Source organism: Agelaius phoeniceus, chromosome 3 (assembly GCF_051311805.1).
Source record: "Agelaius phoeniceus isolate bAgePho1 chromosome 3, bAgePho1.hap1, whole genome shotgun sequence".
NCBI classification, from domain to species: Eukaryota; Metazoa; Chordata; class Aves; order Passeriformes; family Icteridae; genus Agelaius; species Agelaius phoeniceus.
In genome coordinates, this window is record NC_135267.1 from 25,129,325 (window position 1) to 25,139,286 (window position 9,962).

At 42.9% G+C, this 9,962-nt stretch overlaps 1 long non-coding RNA gene and 1 other non-coding gene across 3 annotated transcripts; both read right to left on the reverse strand.

The window, feature by feature from the left end:
* Nucleotides 1-438: 438 nt before the first annotated feature.
* On the reverse strand, nucleotides 439-8,582 carry LOC129118525 (uncharacterized). Of its 2 annotated transcripts, XR_013181275.1 has the most exons (7): nucleotides 8,442-8,582; nucleotides 6,305-6,354; nucleotides 5,757-5,826; nucleotides 5,122-5,201; nucleotides 3,666-3,719; nucleotides 2,344-3,058; nucleotides 439-2,141 (listed from the first exon to the last, which is right to left on the reverse strand). It is a non-coding gene; the product is annotated as an uncharacterized LOC129118525 (long non-coding RNA). The 2 variants fall into 2 exon arrangements; XR_008533979.2 differs by having other exon boundaries at nucleotides 439-3,058.
* On the reverse strand, nucleotides 3,247-3,316 carry LOC129119050 (small nucleolar RNA SNORD50). The gene has a single exon (XR_008534062.1). It is a non-coding gene; the product is annotated as a small nucleolar RNA SNORD50 (small nucleolar RNA).
* Nucleotides 8,583-9,962: the final 1,380 nt, after the last annotated feature.

The following is a 9,962-nucleotide window of genomic DNA, read 5'->3' on the forward strand; positions in this document are numbered from 1 at the left end:
TTCTCAAAAACACGCCACTCTTCTGATCCTGTAACGAAGTCATATATGCCTTTGAATACCTAACAAAGTACTTAGCAAATATTGCTATGCTATCAACCATCTCTCTGCTCTTCAACATCTTAACATTGAGAAGAGACTAGCTAGGACTGACAACTTCTAGACTTACCAGTCAAGCAGCTCTACTAGATGGCTGTTAACAGCACCCGCTTTTTGTAGATCTGCAGTGGGCAGAAGATTGACACTAATCTTACCTTCTGACTTCTTGAGTATGCAGTCAGTAGTTTGTGTCCTGGAGTCACTCAAGCACAACACGAAGCTTTGTGTGCCCAGTACATGCTGCACCAGTCAGCACAAGGCCACACTGCCTCCATAGCTCTTGAGAAGTACAAGCAGCCAAGGAACACCATGGTGTGATCCACAGCTGACATCCAACAGCCATGACTTTAACATCCTCATCTTTATTCAAAAGCATGTACAAAGCATGGCACATGAAAAAACGCACCATTCTCAGTAACATTTCTTAACAGAAACAATATTGAAAGCAATGAAGAGAAAGCTGTTTTCTAGTTTATTTCTGCAGATTTTGATATTCAATAGACTGATTTACTATTCCTTGCTCAAAAGGAGCAGCCTTTAGCCAAAGTAGCTGGTCGGTGCTTAATAAGCAAACCATAAGAGATGCTCAGCGAACCAATGCACTCCTGGAGTTCAGTCAGATCCTTAGCATCCACTTCAGTAGCATGATGGATAGTTAGTTTTGACATTTCCAATGCTTTATATGCTGTTCCTGGTAGTGTTTATACTTCATACTACTTTGACAGAAAATGGATTTTACATAGAATTTGTCATTGATGACCAGGTAAACCCCATGAGCTATAGGGTCTATATATTTTTGACAATTTCAAAATGATCCAGTAATAGGTCTATGAATTTTTAATTATGCTATTGTCATTTTTCTGCTATTATAAAGAATTCCTTTCAATGAGGCTTGAAAGTCATGCTTCAAGGCCAAATTCACCTGATGTACACCATGAGTTGTCTTTACATTTACTTGGTGACCAAATTATGAACCTGTAATTCTCTGTGGAAGGGACAGCTTGCTGAAAAGAGCAAATCTGCTGCTACTGTCATTACAGCACCAGCTCTTGTCAAGTGACTTTTCAAAGCCATCTTAGGTTAGAAGATGTAGCTGAGGGTGTGTATTCTATTTGCCATCTGTTAGACCTGGGACAGTTATGTTCTGTTAACTGGGCAGTTTTCTTTATCTCTTCCACAACCAATCCTCCCTCCAGGAAGACATTATCTGTTAATGGGCCTTTGGGTCTCACTGCATGACTGATAAAATGACATCATCCCATTGCAAGATGCTCCACCCAGAGGGAGGAGCCAAGCATTTCTACCTGGATATAATCTGAGATTTGGAACACCGCAGTCAGCCTTCTCCCACTGGATTCCCAGAGGAGCAGCTTTCTTCCCCACTGGATTCCCAGAGGAAGACCATGCCCATCTACACCACCACTGGACCTTCGGAGGAAAACAGTAGCCTTCTACAGGATCACTGCTCCAACAGAACCACACTTGCTACTCCAGGAGCACTGCAGCCACCATTTAATCAGACTGCTGCCAACACCCTGACCAAACAAGGTTGTCAGGCTGTATTCTGACTCGTTCAGTGTTGCAGTGTCGCTATTTCCTGTCTCACCTATCCCATCCCCCTCAAGGATGCCAACCTTTCCCCCTCCCCCTGTGCCCTCCTGCCTGGCACCTTCCAGCAAGGCGTCGTGTGATTGGCAGATGCCCCCCAGGTCTGGGCTCATTGGTTTGTCCTAGTGTCCACATCCCCTGACCCTTCCCCTGCTCACACCTGGTTGGCCCTCACCTGTCCGTCCCCTCCCCCTGTCCCCGGGGCTTAAAAAGGACACGAGACCATGTGGTCGGGGTCTCTGCCGTGGTTCTGTCTCTGCCTGTCTGGCTGGAGCTGATACCACATTCAGGTCTACCATGCTACGATAAACTCTGGATCTAAGCTACACGGCAGAACCCGCTCCTTTTCTCTTCACCGCCTGAACCTTTTCCACCAAAGGTAAACTGAGTTCCTATTTTGCCTGGACTTGTTCTGAGCGCCCAGCTGCAGCACCTAGCTAGCCAAAGGCATCTCTGGGGTGAAAAACGCCCACATTGGGCGCCACTATATTAAATATTAAGCCCCGAATGTTTCGGGGTGTGTCCTGCCTGGCTTCATCTGGACCAAAGGCGGCAGCCGTGGCGTTTTTCACCCCAGAGATGCCTTTGGCTAGCTAGGTGCTGCAGCTGTTCAGCATTGGTCTGTATTACTGCATCTACATTTTTAATTTTTCCTAATAAAGAACTCTTATTCCTACTCCCATATCTTTGCCTGAAAGCCCCTTAATTTCCATTTCAAGGGAGACTCCTGCCCTCCTTAGCAGACACCTGTCTTTTCAAACCAAGACAAAAGCCCAAGTTCCAATGTATGTATCTCTCTTCTCCCACTACCAACCTCCTTCCCCCAGAGAGCAAGCGGTACTGTTGCCAGTATATTCCTCAAAAGGCAGTTCCACTGTTGTGGTTGTAGTCTTCTCCTGCTGAAAGGGCAGTCCATAAAACCTCAACTCCTCACTCCCTCACTAGATACAGTGATGCAAGCTGTAGACATTGCCTTTTTCTTTGCTTTCACCCTGTCTTTACAGGGCATGCCTGTGAGCTCCACTCCCAAGTTATCACAGATCTCTAATATCTGCAAGACTGTGTACCCATTTGATATTTTAAAAAGGGTAAAAAAATCAAGGGGTTTTCCATGAACTCCTTTCCCTAATATTACTGCTACACTTCCTACAGAAGACAGCTCAGTATTTTGGAAAGACGGTGTTTTAAATATGCAGAGACAGTATCTACTGAACAAAATGGCAACTGTTTTAGCAGGATTTTAAAAGCATGGCATCTCATTCCAAGCCACAATATCTCTTCAGGTGTTACACTTCCTTCTGGTTACATGATCCATATTTGTCAGGCAGTTCTAACAAAGTGCTCCAATTCATCACTGAAAAAGGAGAACAAGATTTAAGTAAAATGGTTCATCCAAGGTAGAAATTTTAATTTGCAAGTAAGCACACAACAGTTTGTATTAAGATGTTGTTAATTCTGAAGAAACAAAAACAAACCAACAAAAAACCTAAACCCACAAAGACTAATACTTCTCAGAAAGTTTAAATAAAGTATTTTGGTCTCGTCTCAGAATCCGGATCCGTATAAAGTTTTTCAACAGGAATTCAGGTTCGGGATAGGATCATCACAGATGAGACAAAATCAGTACATAAACAAAAAATTTAGTAGGAAATATTCCATAAGGTTTCTGATTGTTTAGCTTTTGTATTACAATCTCTAACATTTTGTTGTATTTCAGTAATAATGTACGTTTGTTTAAAACTTTTCATGTAGGTTTGAAAGGTAACCAAGGGTCAGCACAGCTATCAGCTCACACTGTGCTTGGCAAACAAGTGTTTTGTAAATGCCAACTACAACTTACTATATCAATTGATCAATTATGTTTGTAACTATCACTATGCAAAAATATCTGAACTGTAAACACAGTTACTTAGACTTAGAACCAGAAAGATTCTCTTTTTAGAAGATTTTCAGTTACATACCTGAATAAGCCAAAAGCACTTGTTCCTACTTGTTTTCTATAAAACAGGCTTTTCCTGTAAAAAAGACATTTAATAATTCAGAGAAGTTTTCTTTCATCACTCAAAATACAACTTGCCATCTATTTAGCCTCTTGTACAGCCCAAACTGCATTATTAAACATGTGCTGCATTAGTATCAGCACACTGCAAGTTCTCTGAACCTTCAATCAGAAGTGTAGTCATGTCACGGTAAGATTTGTTTTGCTTCTCTTGCCCAGCTATTGCTCAACCTCGGTATGAACTATGATAGGAAGGGGGAATTACACTCGATTATCAGGATATCTGATACTGGTAATTTGCCTATCAGGATCAAAAATAATATTTACTGGAATTCCTATCTTCTATTCAGATGCAGCATTCAAGCATCTCTGCAGACATAAAATGCACTGCTTAGTTAACACTACTAACAAGGTTTGCTACTTCCAACTTTTCTCTAGGTCAGCCATCGAAGTCATTCCCCTTTTTACTTGCTAAAGTACTTGCTTTCTAACTGTCTAAACAATACAGCATCTTATAAGCAGCACTGCTGCATGAGAAGTTTCACTCATACATTTGAACTTCACATACTATAACAAAACCTGTTGTTCAGAAGTACTGGTGTGCAGTAAAGTGAATTTCACTGAAAAATGTTCAGATACTTAGGTGGAAAGTAAGTTCTTGGAGAAACCACTGCTATTATTCTTAAAGCACAGTAAGCATTTGTGAGCATTCTTTTTGCCTGCTTCAAGTACATTATACCAGCCCTTGTGAAGTAATTTATCACTCGAGCTGAAACAGCTATATTTAGAATTCACTACAATTTACCATCAAATTCCACCTCTGTCATTAACATGACTTCTCCTAAATGCTCACAATCTGAGTGAGCCCAAAATTAACGGTCCCAAGAGGACTGAAGTGCAAACATCACCACTAGCTTTCAAACACCATTAACATTTCCTGACCGCACCTTACTAGTGCTTGTTATTTACCCACTATAAGGCAGAATACTTGAAGTCTAACATTTCCTCCTCTCTGCTCTTTAAAGAGGCAAACTTCTGCAACAGTGCTTACTTGTGTCAACACAGACCTGAAGTGGGTTTATATATTGCACCAACATTCTTATTCACAGCCTGGTGCATGCTGGCACCTCACTTGTACACAGCAACAGCATTAAACCAACACCAACTCGATGATTTGTGATTGAAAAATGGTAAGTGGTTTGACCTCAGTAGCCAAACCCTTATGAAGTTGTTCATCAATGTACCAGGTTTGGCAGTTTTAGCATGATTCACCGTTATCCACAAGTATCAGGGACAGGAACTCTAACAACACTCATACATTCCACAAGAGAATCTTCCGCTCTTTCACTGCAAATGTACTGAAAAGGGAATAAACTATCATAAACAAAAATGTCTGCTGTTTAATCAATAAATCTTACCTCTGTTTTATTTCCTGTTACAAGGAAAGCTTTCTTCAGGATGTGCCACATTGTCAATGCTAGAAACTGCTCACGCCAGTCTAGAAATTTGAGTAAAACCCCAAATTACAATAAGTTCATGTATAATATAAGCCAGTAAGAACAACCCATTTCTACTTTTGTAACAACTGGTTAAAAGCATTTGAGTAAATTTAAATGAATACAGATCCTGGAGTTTTTTCTTTCTTTTAAAGTAGTGAGGATAACTACTATACATTTAAAAAGTGAATAGACATTTTTATCAAAAAAGGGGAGCATTTGTTTATTTACATTAATAAGCACCCCGATGTCCTGCTTTCTTTGACTAAACACTATTTCATACTTATTTCCCAATAAAGTTCAAATTCACAATTAAAAGCTACACTAAGGTAAACTTTAAATTTAGTATGAACACTTCAGGACAGACATTTACCAGCTCCTCCAACATAAATATCTATTCCCAAAGCCCCAGCCCACACAGTTCTAGACTGTGTCAGACGCCCAAAATTACTGATGCCTCAATTTTAAAGCTAATGACATAACTACTAACTTAATCCTATGCATCTTTTTCTAATCCATTTGTTGTTATTTGTCCCCAGTGATCATTTAGAACATACACAGCTTTCAGGAAAATCCACTTGTGTGTACCAAATATTCTTCTACTTGTGATGGTCCTTCCATGATGTGCTAAAATTAAAAATAAGCAAAATTACATTTTAAAGTAGAAAACATCTCTTGCTGTGGTCCAGCATCATCTCTCACATTACTATGTCAGAAACATGATCACCAAGCACTAAAAACTGACATTTTCATGAAACACAATTTAATACTCTTCTGGAACAGGTGAAATACCTGACAAGGTAAAATTCTGTAAGCAAAAGAAGTTCAACTAAGAACTGACCTACAGACTGACTTTCACTTAAAGAGCACCACACCCAGAAATTATCAAATTACTTATTACTTTGATGGCAGTTATGAAAATGCAATGTAGTTTTTTCTTTTTGTCTCGCTTAGTAGCCATACAAAACTGACAACTCTCTGGCACTTCCCATACTTTCAGAGACATAAAATACAGAAACTAAGTTTCGAAACACAAGTATTTATTGACTTGGTCAAAAACAAAAATAAATTTCTAGAGCAACATTAAAAATTCCAGAGCTGTTACCTTAATGTACAATGTACTTGGGACCAATGAAAATCTCCTCTCCATCACACCTAAAAACAAACATGGACAGCCTTACAACTTGAAATCAGCAGACTCGTGTTACCAGGCCAGTAAGTCACACACATTATGAGGCAACAATCATGAACACAATCTCTAGGAGCACCATGTTAAGTACTAAATCACAAGCTTGCAGGAGAAAAGCAGCAAGAAATGCAGTTTTAAGCAACAAAGGAGTTTAAAGTTACACCCACGTGAAATCGTATATGAAAAGCATTGTAGAAATAACTGCACATACCCACTGTTAAACCTCAGTCCAAAGACCTTTTAAGGAAAGGTCTGAATCACTTTGAAGAACTGATTTAAGTTGGTTTAGAGAATTGTTTTAACCATGTAGCAATTATCAAAATCCACCAACTCAAGCAGCTTAAGAAATTTGTGACAATACATTATCACTTGAATGTGCTTATTAAAAATATCTCTCTGGACTATACAGGCCAAGTAAATGCATTGGGCCATAAAGGATAACCTATCACACATTTTGTTCCCTATTACAAAACAATTAAAGCTATAGAAAGCCTGAAGTTAAGTTTCCACTTCTTGCATGCAATAAACTTTATGCTTACTGAGTGTAATAAACTCAATAATCAAGGGTTATTAATGGTTTAAGTTCTAAAAATTTACTGTTCAGTAATCTAAGGTGTGACTCAGACTGCCAGACAAGCTAATTAAACACACAATGAATGCACCTGACAACTTCCAATGTAAATCCACCCACATCCTAATCTTTGCTTGCAGGTTAAGAGCCTGGAATTGTAGATATATTTAGTGGTATTTCCCCTTCTTTTTGAAGTACTATGGGTTCAATGACATTAGCATTTCAGAGAGAGGACAAAAAGGCATCTTAAGCACACAATAGGCTTCTGTCAGCACTCTGGGGTGGTAGTGGCTTACTTTTATAACAAATCTCTTTATTAAGCAATGCCATTGTCTTAAAAATATAAAGAAAATATAATTAGCTAGAACACAATCTCATGATTTACATCAGGTATCACTTAAATGTTGTGAGTCTTTGTCATGGATTTATTTTCTGAAAAATACTTTTTCTAGGATCTTTCTCCTGAGAAGCTGAGAAGCCTCAGAAGAAAAAAAAACCAGTAATTATCTCCTGCTGTGGAATGTGACAGGTGTATTTTTGATTGGTTTTATGTAGTTTTTTAATTAATGGTCAATCACAGTCTAGTTGTCTTGGACTGTCTGGTCAGTCACAGGATTTTATTATCATTCTTTTTCTTTCTTTGTTAGTCTTCTGATGAAATCCTTTCTTCTATTCTTCTTTCTTCTATTCTTCTAGTATACTTTTAGTATATAGTTTTCTTTTAATATATATTATAGAATAAAATATCAGCTTTCTGAAACATGGAGTCAAGATTCTCATCTCTTCTCTTGTCCTGGGCCCCCTGCAAACATCACCACAAGTCTTTTTTCCTTGAGACGCTATGTGAGTTTCGCACATACTTTTTTAAGTCTTCTGCTGTGGAGCAATGCCACGATGCCAGTAGCTGAACCCTCCAAAAAAGATGTACGGGTAACATAAGCATGTGCACCAACCCTCTGCCACATGAACAAGGTGGTTCTGCCTTATCCTGCATTTTACACACGAACCCTGAAGGCTGTCGCAGTGCTAGGGGCAGCCCAGCTGAGAGCACGGCCGGGCGGCACCGCCGCACCGACCCCGGCCGCTACGGGTGGGGATCAAAATGGCGCGGGCCCGGCGGCGCCACGCGGGTCACCGCCGCCTACCGCTCCCAGCCTGCCCCGCGCCTCGGGACGCGGCTTCCGGCAGGGAGCCTCCCGCGGGGCATGCTGAGATATGTAGTCCTCTCTAAGCCCCCTCGCAACTCCGCGGCTCTCAGCAGGGGCGGCCACCCCATAGCTGGATTATGGTCGCCTTTCGCATAGCTCTATTCGAGCCTCCAAGGGCGAGAGCTTCTCACTCACTTCACTTGAGGCTGTCGACTCCAGCCTCAAGCACTACGCGACCGGCACTGCGAGCGATCCTCCCGAACGTCCAAGCAAAAGGAAGAAGCCATTCCCCTCCCCCCGGCAGCGGCAGACACCGCATCCCGCGCTGCCTTACCGTACGCCGCCACTGCCGGCGCTCCGCGGGGAAAGAGGGGGTGCACGCTGCGTTCGCCAGCTTTATATGTACGCTGCAGGGTGGGAACGAGGCTGGCCACGCCCCCTGCCGCGCGGGCCGAGGGGCGGAGATGCCTCGCGGAGCTGGCGCGAGAGCGCGCTCGGCTCGCGGGGCGCGCGGAGGGGCGGGCGCTGACGTGTGTCCGCGCGGGCCGGACGCTGAGGGGCCAGCGCGCGCTTCCGCTTCGCTGGGCACGGCGGGGCCGCCGTGGGAGGGTCGAGCGGGGCCGGCTCTCGGGCACGGTGCTGCTTGCTCGGTTTGCCTTTCGAGCTCATGTGTAAAACGCTGAGCGGCTTTATGCGAGTTTCTAAAGGGAGGGCAGGAACCGACCTGCTGCAGCTCCATCTCCCACACTTAAAGAACGTGTTTCCCGAGGAATCACAGCGTCAATAAGGTTGGAAAAGATCTGAGATCATCGAATCCAACCTGTGTCCAAACACCATCACGTCAACCAGACTATGGCACTGAGTGCCGCATCCAGTCTCTCCTTAAACACCTCCAAGGATGGTGATTCCACCACCTCCCTGGGCAGCCCATTCCAATGTCTGATCCTTCTGTGAAGAAATTCCTCCTAATATCCAGCTTAAACCTCCCCTGGCAGAGCTTATGACTGACTGTGTCCTCTTATCCTGCTGCTGATACCCTGGGAGAAGAGACCAACCCCCACTTTGCTACACTTTTCTTTCGGGGAGTTGTAGAGAGTGAGAAGGTCACTCACCTCCGAGTCTCCTTTTCTCCTGGCTCAACACCCCCAACTCTCAATCACTCCCCACAGGGTTTTGTGCTCCAGACCTTTCACCAGCTTTGTTGCCCTTCTCTGGACTTTTGTCCTTCTTGTAGTGAGGGGCCCAGCACTGGGCACAGCCCTCAAGGTGCGGCCTCACCATTGCAGAGTACAGGGGACAATCCCTGCCTGGCCCTTCTGGCCACACCATTGCTGATCCAGGCCAGGTGCCACTGGCTTTCCTGCCCACCTGGACACAGCTGGCTCATGTTCAGCTGCCAGCACCCCCAGGTCCTTTTCCACCAGGCAGCTTCCGAGCTGCCCCCAGAGTGAATACTTGTTTCTTATATCTATTTTCTTTTCCTGTTCCCTGGAGCACCCAACTGGTTAACCTTGCGAAGCTATGGCTCAACTTTCCTTGGACCTTAATTAGATGTTTCTGAAACATTAACCACAGAAACACCCATTTCTACTTTTTGGAAGTAGCTTGTGATACTATATCCCTGTATAACATTACAAGTTGTAAGAGCTGAAAAATCTCCTCCTACCCACAGCTGGCAAAAAAATTGAGCTTTCTGCAGTTTTTCCCTCTACACATATAGTCTAACGATATTGTTCCACAGTGAACCTAATAGTGGACTTTAGGAAGAACTTCTGTACTGTGAAAGTGGTGGGAAACTGGAAGAGATTACCTAGAGAAGCTGTGGATGCCCCATCCCTGGAAGTGTTCAAGGCTG